Consider the following 12,689-nt stretch of genomic DNA (forward strand, 5'->3'; position numbering starts at 1 on the left):
CCACCTTTCCACGAGGAGTTGAAACACTTCTGGATGGAGGCCCCACTCGCCGGCATGCACGTCCTGACGACTGAGAAAGTCCGCTTCCCAATTCAGGACTCCCAGAATGAGTATTGCCGATATTGCCGATAGATGGCGCTCTGCCCAACGTAGAATCCGTGAGGCTTCCTTCATTGCCAAACGGCTTCGAGTGCCGCCTTGATGATTTATGTAAGCCACTGTGGTGGCGTTGTCCGACTGTACTTGAACAGGACGGTACTGAATCAAATGCTGGGCTAGGTTCAACGCATTGAAGACCGCCCGAAATTCCAGAATGTTGATCGAGAGGAGAGATTCCTCCTTGGTCCACCGACCCTGCAAGGAGTGCTGCTCCAGCACCGCGCCCCAACCTCTTAGACTGGCATCTGTCGTCAACAGGACCCAGTTGGATATCCAGAAGGGACGGCCTCTGCACAATTGTTGGTCCTGGAGCCACCAGAGCAGTGACAGACGGACCTCCGGAGTCAAAGAGATAATTTGAGACATGATCCGGTGAGGCAGGCCGTCCCACTTGGCTAGAATCAGCTTCTGGAGGGGGCGAGAATGGAATTGAGCCTACTCCACCATGTCGAATGCTGATACCATGAGGCCCAGCACCTGCATTGCCGAATGTATCGACACTTGCGGACGAAAAAGGAAGCAACGAATACTGTCCTGAAGTTTCAGGACTTTCTCCTGAGACAAGAACAACCTCTGGTTGTGAGTGTCCAACAGCGCTCCCAGATGCACCATGCTCTAAGCAGGGACCAGGGAGGATTTCTTCCAGTTGATGAGCCACCCGTGGGCTTGTAGAAACCGGACCGTCATATCCAGATGACGCAGGAGAAGATCTGGGGAATTTGCCAGGATTAACAAGTCGTCCAGATACGGCAGTATCCTGACCCCTTGACGGCGGAGTACCACCGTCATAACCGCCATAACTTTGGTGAAAACTCGCGGAGCCGTTGTTAAACCAAAAAGTAACGCCCGAAACTGGTAATGGAGGTTGCCAATAGCGAACCTCAGGTATTGTTGATGTGACACTGCTATAGGAATATGCAGGAAAGCATCCTGTATGTCCAGGGAGACCATGTAGTCCCCAGGTTCCAAGGCCAGAACTATAGAGCAAAGGGTTTCCATACGGAACTTGGAAACCTTCACAAACTTGTTCAGTGCCTTGAGAATGGGCCAGGAGGACCCATTCGGTTTCGGGACTAGAAACAGCGGAGAATAGTAACCTCGGCCCCTCTGAGCAAGAGGCACCTGTACTACGAATCCTGTATCCAGGAGGGTCTGTACCACCGAATGCAGAGTGTTTACCTTAGTCTGGTCCGACGGGACGTCTGTCTGGCAAAATCGATGAGGGGGTCGGTTTTTGAAGGCTACGGCATAACCTCGAGAGACGACTTCCCGTGCCCAGGCATCTGAAGTGGTCTTCAACCATTCCTGGGTATACCCTAGAAGCCGGCCCCCCACCCTGGGATCCCCCAGGGGGAGGCCCGCCCCATCATGCGGCAGGCTTATCGGTCTTGGCTGCTGGCTGACGGGCAGCCCAGGCTCTTTTGGGCTTCGGCTTATCAGGTTTGGAAGTGCGGGCCTGCTTATGGTACGCCTGACCTTTTGCTTTACCTGAAGGACGAAAGGGGCGAAAGGACGTGCCTTTGGCCTTCGACACAGAAGGAGCTGTATTGGGCAGCCAGGCAGTTTTGGCAGTAGCCAAGTGAGCCACTATCTTATTTAAGTCCTCCCCAAACAGAATATCCCCCTTGAAAGGGAGTACCTCCAGGGTTTTTCTAGAGTCCAGATCCACAGACCAGGATCTCAGCCACAATACCCTGCGAGCCAGGACTGATGTAGTAGAGGCCTTGGCTGCTAGGATACCGGCATCAGAAGCCGCCTCTTTATTATAACGAGAAGCTGTGACAATATATGACAAGCATTGTCTAGCATGGTCAGAGGAGATTTCAGCTTCTAACTCCAAGGCCCATGCTTCAATAGCCTCTGCCACCCATGTAGCTGCAATAGTGGGCCTTTGTGAAGCACCCGTGAGGGTGTAAATCGCTTTTAGACAACCCTCGACACGTTTATCCGTAGGCTCTTTTAGAGACAGGTAGAGCTGAGGAAACTACCATCCTAGCCACATGTGAGTCTACTGTAGGAGGCGTTTCCCAATTCATAGACAGCTCTGGCGCGAGGGGATAGCGAGCCAGCATCTTCTTTTGAGGCACAAACTTCATACCCGGGCTTTGCAAGGGTTCCTGACGTATATCCACTAGGTGGTCAGAGTGAGGTAAAACTTCTTTAATCACCTTCTGACGCTTGAACCTATCTGGTTTCTTAGGAGGAACGGATGGCTCGGGATCATCCGTAATCTGCAGAATTAACTTAATAGCCTCCAAAAGATCAGGAACATCCACATGTGAACTACCCTCCCCATCAGCCGTATCTGAATCAGAACCTGTGGGGTCAGTGTATGTGCTGTCTGTTACGATCCTGATGCTCAGGACAGGGGAGATCTTATGTAGTGAGTCCTGAGCACCAAGACGGAATGCTGGGATTGGGAAATGGGAATGAAATAGCCCCTAGCACCCTACCTCCGTTGTCTTACCCGTGTTATCAATTCACGCCTGAACGACTATGGTTTCTTGGGCCCATGGCAGCCGCGTTTGAAGGGCGGATTAGGTCTGCCCAACTCCGATGCCCCCTCAGTTCTTAAAGAGAGACAAGGCGTGAACTGAGACAGGGTAATAACAAGGGGACCTCTAACTGAAACAACCACGCTAGGGGCTATAAACTACCTAAAAACTAAACGTATGTGCGGCATGCCGCCAAAGGAAAAAGAACTACAAAGAAACCACTGTCCACTCCCCTACACGGCACCGCCGAGTTCCAGGGAGGACAGTTAAAGCGGAAACCTCCGCAAATGCACCAATTCACAGTAAAGTAAACACTAAGCGGCATAGGCCGCAACACGCGGCAGAAGCCGCTACTCACGAAACCGGGCGAGAACCCCAGATGACAAACAGGTTCGCAAGGACTAGAAGGATTCCCAGGACCGGCTTCGGACCTCCAAAGTACCAAAGGGCAGGGAGCAAGATCCACCAAACACGGCTGACAGGAACAGAGTTCTGCAAGGCAGGAACAGCATACAAGAAGCTATCACCGGCGGGGCTGCAGTGTGCTGGCTCACATAAAAAGGCCCTGCTGGCCAATAACAGGAGGGCCAGCAGTACCAGTACCCAGACCCTAATTACTAGTTGCCGTGCAGCTGCCCTGCTGCACGAGCAACCTAATTAACTATTCTTAGCAACGGGGAACGCGGTCCACCTGTGGCGTCCCCGTTGCTATGCACCCGGCGGCCCTGCACGCACGGCGTCCTGCGTTGCCAGGGACCCGGCGGCTATTGTGCGCATGGCGTCCTGGCGTTGCCAGGCGCCGTGAGGGGGACAGGGAAGGAGAGAGACGCGGCGGCCGTGACCGCTGCTCAGTCAGGGCACGGCCGAAGACCGCCGCGCCTAACAGTACCCCCCCCTTGAGGAGGGGTTAAAGAACCCCTAGAGCCAGGTTTCTGAGGAAACTCCTGAAAGAAAATCCTCTTCAGCTTGGGAGCATGTAAATCTTTATCCAACACCCAAGATTTTCTTCAGGGCCATAACCTTTCCAGTGGACCAAAAAATAGAGCCGACCCCGAGAAAGCTTAGAATCTAAAACCTTCTCCACCAAGAACTCTTGTTGCCCCTGAACATCCACCGGAGATCTACCCTGGGAAGTCCTCCGAGGAAATCTCCTGGAAGAAAAATACTGTTTCAAAAGAGAACAGTGAAAAGTATTGCCAATTTTGAGAGATCTTGGCAAGCGTAGCCGAAAAGCAACTGGGTTGACCTTCTTAATGATAAGGAATGGTCCAATAAATTTGGGTCCCAATCTAGCAGAAGGTTGTCGAAGCTTGATGTTGCGAGTTGACAACCATACCTTATCTCCCACCCTAAAAGTGCAAGGATGTCGGAGCCTATCAGAAAATTTCTTTTCTCGGAAGGCAGCTTTTCTCAAGGCAAGGTGCACCTTTCTCCAAATTGTTCTGAGATGGGAGGTTAAGGTCAACGAGGAGACTGGAGAATGAGGAAAAAAAGAGTTGGCTCTAGGATGAAAGCCAATGACTGAAAAGAATGGGGACTCCTTGGTGGAAGAATGACAAGAGTTATTATAAGCAAATTCGGCTAACGGAAGAAATTCAGACCAATCATTCTGGAGTTTGGCCGAATACAACCGTAAATACTGTTTTAATGACTGGTTAACTCGTTCGGTTTGTCCGTTAGATTGTGGATGGTACCCAGATGTTAAAGAGAGTTTCATATTTAATGAGGCACAAAAACGTTTCCAGAAACGAGCAATGAATTGCGGACCCCGATCAGAGACAATATCCCTGGGCAACCCATGGAGCCTGAACACATGACGGAGAAACAAGACTGCCAACCCTTGAGCAGAGGGTAATCGGGGAAGAGCAATGAAATGAGCCATCTTACTAAAACGATCTACTACCACCCAAATGACTCGAAATCCGGCTGAAAGAGGAAGGTCCACCACGAAATCCATGGATATATGTGACCATGGCCTGAGAGGAACGGCTAAAGGTACGAGTTGCCCGATCGGCAAAGAACGAGGAACCTTATGCCGTGCACAAACCTGACAGGAATGGACAAATTCCCTTACATCTTTAGAAAGACTAGGCCACCACACCGAGCGAGAGACTAACTCCAAGGTCTTAGTGATACCTGGATGACCAGAGACTTTGTTGTCATGAAACTCAGCTAAAACAGTGCCTCTCAGAAATTCAGGGACAAAGAGACGATCAGCAGGAGTCGGTTTAGGAGCCTGCTGTTGAAGCTGGACTAACTGAGTAAATAAATCCTGTGTGATGCCTGCCCGGATGACAGATGATGGAACTATGGGGGTAGTAGCAGGATGGTTATTGTGAACCGGAAGAAAACAACGTGACAGGGCATCAGCTTTAGTATTTTTGGAACCGGGCCTGAAGGTGATAATAAACCTGAAACGAGTAAAAAACAATGCCCAACGTGCCTGCCGAGCATTAAGCCGTTTAGCTGACTCAATATACTGCAGGTTCTTATGGTCAGTAAACACTGTAATAGTATGCCTAGCTCCCTCCAGCCAATGCCTCCACTCCTCGAAAGCCCATTTAACTGCCAGCAATTCTCGATTACCAACGTCATAGTTGGATTCTGCGGAGGAGAATTTCCTGGACATGAAGGCACAAGGGTGTAATTCCTGAGACTCCGGATCTTCCTGAGATAGGATAGCCCCCACTCCAACCTCTGAGGCATCTACCTCGGCTATAAAGGGGAGCTCCGGGTTAGGGTGCCTGAGAACAGGAGCCGAAACAAAGGCCTGTTTTAAGGCCGAAAGGCAGACTCGGCTGCAGGCGACCAATTGGAAGGGTCTGCTCCTTTTTTAGTCAATGCTACTATAGGAGCGACCAAATCAGAAAAGGTATGAATGAACCGCCTATAATAGTTTGCAAACCCTAAAAAGCGCTGAATTGCTTTTAAATTTGTGGGTTGCGCCCAATTAAGGATGGCCTGGAGTTTTTTCGGTTCCATGAAAAATCCCTGGGGAGAAATAATATACCCCAAGAAGGACACTTCCGTGATGTGAAAATCACATTTCTCTAGTTTTGCGTATAAATGATTCTCCCGTAGTTTTTGAAGAACCAGACGCACATGGGTAATATGTTGTTCCATAGACTCAGAATAAATCAAAATGTCATCTAAATAAACGACAACGAACTTTCCAAGAAAGTCACGAAGAACATCATTGATGAGGTCTTGAAATACCGCAGGAGCATTTGACAGCCCAAAGGGCATCACCAGGTATTCATAATGACCCGACTGTGTGCTGAAAGCCGTCTTCCACTCATCCCCAGATCTTATTCGGATGAGATTGTAAGCTCCTCTAAGATCGATTTTTGAGAAGATAACGGCAGAGTGTAACTGATCAAAAAGTACTGAAATCAAAGGCAAAGGGTAGGTGTTTTTAACAGAAATTTTATTCAGAGCCCGAAAATCAATACACGGTCTGAGCGACCCATCTTTTTTCTCAACAAAAAAGAATCCTGCACTCAAAGGAGATTTCGAAGGCCTAATGAAGCCTTTTTTCAGGCTTTCCTGGATATAATTATCCATAGCCGTGGTTTCTGGCCCGGAGAAGGCATATAATCTCCCCTTAGGTAAAGTGGCCCCGGGAACTAAATCTATAGCGCAGTCATAGGACCGATGGGGAGGCAGAACGTCCGCATTACCCTTGGAGAACACATCAGCAAAATCCTGATATTCCAGAGGAATAAATTCTGGGGTAACTGCCGCAACCCGGACAGGATGGGAAATACACTCCTTAACACAAAAAGGACCCCATTGGGAAATCTCCCCAGACCGCAAATCTATGGTGGGATTATGAAAGGCAAGCCAGGGGTAACCCAAAACTACTGGAACTGCCGGACAATGTGTAAGATAAAATTCTATTTCTTCTGAATGTAGGGCCCCCACTGTCAGCAATACTGGAGGTGTGCGGTGAGTAATAACCCCATTGGAAAGCGGACCCCCATCCAAGCCGTGCATGGTGATACGTCTATCTAAGGGTATAAGTGGAACGCCTAAAGCCTTAGCCCAAGCTAAATCCATAAAATTTCCTGCAGCTCCACTGTCGACGAAGGCCGACACCAACGAACTGAGGCTGCCAAAGGAAATCTTTACCGGAACTAATAGAGAATTATTAGAGAAGATTAACTGCAGACCCAAGTGAACCCCCTCACAATTCACTTGGTCAGAGCGTTTCCCGACTTGTTCGGGCAGTTACGTGCGATATGTCCCTTACCACCACAATACAAACAAAGACCAGAACTTAACCTTCTGGTTCTTTCCTCTGGGGACAGCCGGGAGAGACCCATTTGCATGGGCTCCTCGACATCCTCAGGAAAAGTATATACACATGGATTAGGCCTAAAAGTTGTTCCTCTTTCAGCCCTCCGCTCTCCGAGACGACGATCAATTTTAATAGCGAGCTCCATGAGTTTGTCTAGAGTCTCAGGAGCGGGGTACTGAAGGAGACTGTCTTTAATCACTTCCGACAGTCCGAGGCGAAACTGACTGCGCAGGGCCGGGTCATTCCAGCCACAGTCGTTCGACCAACAGCAAAATTCGGTACAATACACCTCTGCTGGATTTTTGCCTTGATTAAGGGCACGCAGGTGACTCTCAGCTGATGCTTCTCTATCTGGGTCGTCATATAAGAGGCCTAAGGATTTAAAAAAGGCGTCTACTGATACCAAAGCATCATCATTCGCTCTTAGCCCAAACGCCCAGATCTGTGGATCACCCTGAAGTAGAGACATCACAATCCCGACCCGCTGAGACTCAGTACCAGAGGAACGGGGCCTTAAACGAAAATAAAGCTTACAAGCTTCCTTAAAATTAAAAAAATCCTTTCGGTTACCCGAAAAACGGTCAGGTAAATGCATCTTTGGTTCTGGAACCACACTCGGGGAGGCTCGCAAAAGATCTTCCTGCGATCTCACCCGAAGAGTAAGGTCCTGAACCATCTGAGTTAATTCCTGTATTTGGTTAACCAAAAGCTGACTGGGGTTTAGCCCTAAACCTGCCGGATTCATGAGGCCGAATTTCTAGGCCCACCAATACAACGGAAAAAAGATGGCACATCAGAGTGCCATCCTGGATAAGCTGCACTACCTGAGCCACTTGTGTGGGTTGTAGACTCTGTCTTATGCTACCACTAGAGTGAAAGCACTGCCAGCTTTCAAAAGTGACCAAAACATCAGCCAGAAAGCATAGGAGCTGAGAAGTGGTCTGTGGTCACCACCTGCAGAACAACTCCTTTATTGGGGGTGTCTTGCTAATTGCCTATAATTTCCACCTGTTGTCTATTCCATTTGCACAACAGCATGTGAAATTGATTGTCACTCAGTGTTGCTTTCTAAGTGGACAGTTTGATTTCACAGAAGTGTGATTGACTTGGAGTTACATTGTGTTGTTTAAGTGTTCCCTTTATTTTTTGAGCAGTGTATATATATATATATATATATATATATATATATACATATACACACACACACACACACACACACACACACACACATCGTAGAAGGCGGCACTCGGATCAACAAAAACACTGTAGACAGCAACTGATTTCAACGTTTAATCTCGTCATCAGGATACAGACATGCGTTTAAAGTGCAGTTTAAATACCTCCACCTCCACCACAGGTGACTTCCGCTGGTGGATTTCCTGGATACGCCTATACATGACGTCATCACAGGAGATCCGCAGCACAGCCTCCACATTTAAAGCAAATTATGACACACTGCAAAAAACATTACACAATATATACAACTATGCAGACACAATGCAACATTATTACAATATAATAACACCAGTCTCAATCCCGTAGCCAATTTTATACAATACAAAATGTTGTGATCATACAGTAACCCTACTTAATTACTATTTCCTATTTAGGCATCTAACAATCATACAAGGATTATTTAGATAAAACAATGCAGCCCCAAATGCTCATTCAAGCCCTTTGGAGCTAATGTCCCCAATCTATGGATCCACTGTACCTCACAATGTAACAACTTGTCTGAGTGATCCCCTCTCCTCAGAGAACCTGGAATATGATCAATAAGCATAAATCTAAATGTGGACATATTGTGGTCAGCTTTTAAGTAGTGCCTGGCAACAGGCTGATCACTACTACCATTTACAAAAGCATCCTCAATCGCCAACCGGTGCATGGCAATTCTTTCACAGGGAGTTCTTTCTGTTTCTCCCACATAGCTTAAACCACACGGGTAGGTGATCAGGTATATCACAAACGTAGTAAAACACGTAAGTCTGTGTCTAATCCTGATCGCCCTGCCAGTGTGGGGATGTCTAAAACAAGTTCCCGCAGTTATATATCTGCAATGTAAGACAACCTAAACATTTAAAACATCCTGGTTTTAGGGACAAAAATTTGGAAGGTCTTTTCTGTCGTGCACAGATTTCAGTCACATCTGTTCTCATAACCATATCCTTTATACTCTTTCCCCTCATATAACAAGGCATGATCTGTACATCTTCTAATTTTAACACAGGATCAGTTTGTACCACTGGCCACAACTGCCTGGTGACCTGTTTTATTTTAGCACTACTAGGATTATAATGATTAACCCAAGGTATACACTCCCTGCTTCCATAATTTTGTCGCCTAGTCAGTAATTGTGTACGAGACATTGACATAGCCCGTTCCTTAGATTTTAACAAAGACTCCCTGTCATATCGTCTCCTCAAGAGGTTCTCAATCATATGATCAATCTGTTGTTCAGCAACCTTACTGTCGCTATTAATCCTCCTAGCACGTGCAAACTGCGAAAATGGTAACCCATATTTGCAAGCTTTAGGGTGGAAGCTAGTGGCGTGTAATAATGTATTTCAATCTGTGGGTTTATGAAACAGTAATCAGACCATTCTGTATAGTAACTGCAACGTCCAAAAAATTCACAGTTTGCTGACTGATGCTATAAGTAAACTTAATAGGACTGCCGGATTGATTATGTATCTCAATAAACTCAATAAATTGATCTTTGGTGCCAGTCCAAATTACAAACAAGTCGTCAATATAATGACAATACATGTGAATTAAGCCAGCTGTCAAGGCATTATTAAAGAAAATCTGCTTCACTGTGGTAATCATATATGCATTAGCGTACGATGGGGCCACATCGGACCCCATCGCACAACCCGAGACCTGTAAGTAATATTTCCCATTATATAGAAAATAATTAGGTGTCAAAACCATATTCAACAGCTCCAATATTAGATTTACAATAGGACCAGTATACCAATCGTTACCTTCAACCATAGTATGTACAGCATATAAGCCCTCCACGATGGGAATAATCGTGTATAAACTCAAAATATCTATGCTGCATAAAAAACATCCTACTGGTACCTGATCGCTAATATTAAGTACTTGCAGAAAGGCCGTCGTGTCTAACAAAAACCCTGTACTGTTGATAATACACGGCTGCAACAATGTATCTAAATATGTAGAAACAATCTGAAACAGGGATCCTCGTGCGGCGATGATTGGCCGTCCAGGTGGGCACACAGGATCTTTATGTATAGGCAAAGTATACATTACCGGCACCACCGGATTTGTCGGAATCAACGCTGCACACAGCTCCTGTGAAATACAACCTGCTGTAAGCAATGTTGATAACTCCTTGGTAAATGCCATAGTCGGGTCAGATGGTAACACTCTGTACACTTTGCAATCAGCCAGCTGTCTCTCAATTTCACACATACTGTATATCCTGTACTGCAATCGCCCCGCCCTTATTGGCGGGGAGTATGATGATATCAGTATACCCCGCTAGATCAAGTAAAGCATCTCGTTCGCTTCTACTCAAATTACCATACACATTTTGATTATTACCACCATTTCCCTTCCTCATGTCAGATACCTCATAGTCTAACATTCTAGAGAAAGTCCTAATAGAAGCATTGTTCAAGTATGGCTCAAATACATTTTTACTCTGTAATTTAAATACTTGTACAGGTATATCAGATACAACACATGCATATGACTGAGAATTAGATCTAGAACCCCTGAAATATTCTTGCAAACGCAGTTGACGGTTTAATTTCAATTTCTCAACCTTCCACTGTAAATCATTAAACCTTGTAGTAGGCACAAATGACAACCTGTGACTCAGTACCTTAGTCTCAGTGGTCGAAAGAGGATGAGCTGATAAATTAAATACTAACGTCTATGTGCCAGGCGAGGCCTGCCGACCCTTCCCCTGCCTCTTCCTCTCACCACCTCTCGTGTATTTTCGTCGGCGCCTGTGATTTTCTTGCGAGTACGCATTCCTAAAGGGGACATCTTAGAGCCATCTCTATAGTCCACTTGAGCATCAGAATCACTTGTTCCTGGTAAGTCCAGAGAGGAAACAAATTGATCATTAGTATGATTAAACCTCCTCCATTGAAACCAACCTCTTTCATACTGTCTCCATTCTCTATTACCAGCACCTACCCAATGGTAGACACGATTCTATTCGCAGTCAAGATTCACTTTAGGGTTACTGTATGAACACAATATTTTGTATTGTATAAAATTGGCTACGGGATTGAGACTGATTTTATTATATTGCAATAATGTTGCATTGTGTCTGCATAGTTGTATATATTGTCTAATGTTTTTTGCACAGTGTGTCATAATTTGTTTTAAATGTGGAGGCTGTGCTGACGGATCTCCTGTGATAATGTCATGTATAGGCGTATCCAGGTAATTCAGCAGCGAAAGTCACCTGAGGTGGAGGTATTTAAACTGCACTTTAAACGCATGTCTGTATCCTGAGGACGAGATTAAAGTTTTGAAACGTTGAAATCAGTTGCTGTCTACAGTGTTTTTGTTTATCCGAGTGCCGTCTTCTGCAATGTATATGTTGGATCTTATGCTATGAGATACCTAGGAAGGCACCGGTACGTAATGAAAGATTATTGGGAGTGATGCCTATGTGTATGGTACGGCTTTATTTCCTTATAAAATATTAGTAGTGATTTAGTCTAGAAATGCCTTTCACTTCTGTTTTCCCTTTACCTATATATTGAGGCACTCTGTACAACATTGCCCTATTGTTCATTTTCTCTGCTAGTCTCATTTTTTTAAAAACTACAAATTCATGTAAATATGTATATGTAAGAAAGCTCTAACTTAGTAGCTTTGCTGCTGGTTACTGTGACATCACACCTAGCCTGTGACATCACTAGCCTGTGACATCACAATGTTTCTTCCTGTAACATTCTATCTACAGCTGCAGAAGTTTCCAGTTACCATGCAGGACGACAGGTAGGAGGAGGTGAGTCCTACATAGCAGGGTATGATGGAGGGGAGTAAGGAAGACAGAGTGCAGTATAGTCAGCTGAAAGGCAAGATAAGATAGACAGAACAGGGAATATAGGTACAAGCACACATTAGGAGAAGCACAAGAAGGAATTACATATTTAAGAATACAAATGTAGCGTTACAGAAATAAAGAGGGCAGTGGATGCAGATAAGTCTCTATGAGGCAGGATCTTGCTTTGGGATGAAAAAGTAAATAAAATAGATAAATGGCAAATTGATAAATTTGAAAGTATGTTGTTTGGTTTAAGGAAAATTGGAAATGTGGTTGACTCATGGACATTTTATTGTACTTAAACTAGTACTGTGCTTAAGGATAGTCTTTTGTGTTTTTTAGATCATCATCTGGCAATGTTCTGGCAAAGAGATTTGCAGAGTGTCGGGGTGACCGGCAAAGAGATCTGCAAAGTGTCAGTTGAAGACGACGGGAGGGGTCGCAGTGGCAGCAAGGACTGGAGGATAACATGCAGGAGGTAAGTTACCATACTTGTGTAGTTGTGTGTGGTGGGGGTTTTGGGAGCACAGTATAAAACAGAGACTATGGTGGGGGAGAGCGAACAATACAAAACAGTCAGATGGAGGCAGCTCAGTATAGGACACAGGCAGTGGTGCTAGGGTGTTCGCCGCCCCCTTGCAAACTATAAATTTGAGCACTCCCATACTTTGTAAAGTGACAGCAAGCTGCCAAA

The 12,689-nt window shown here is 45.8% G+C and overlaps 1 long non-coding RNA gene across 1 annotated transcript in view; it reads right to left on the reverse strand.

The window, feature by feature from the left end:
- LOC134921200 (uncharacterized) overlaps positions 1-12,689 on the reverse strand; it is a 424,043-nt gene that overhangs the window by 362,767 nt on the left and 48,587 nt on the right. Inside the window, exon 2 of the long non-coding RNA XR_010177473.1 lies at positions 10,860-11,024. This is a non-coding gene — a long non-coding RNA (uncharacterized LOC134921200). The remainder of the gene's footprint in view (positions 1-10,859; positions 11,025-12,689) is intronic.

Source organism: Pseudophryne corroboree, chromosome 1, assembly GCF_028390025.1.
Source record: "Pseudophryne corroboree isolate aPseCor3 chromosome 1, aPseCor3.hap2, whole genome shotgun sequence".
In the NCBI taxonomy this organism is placed as follows: domain Eukaryota; kingdom Metazoa; phylum Chordata; class Amphibia; order Anura; family Myobatrachidae; genus Pseudophryne; species Pseudophryne corroboree.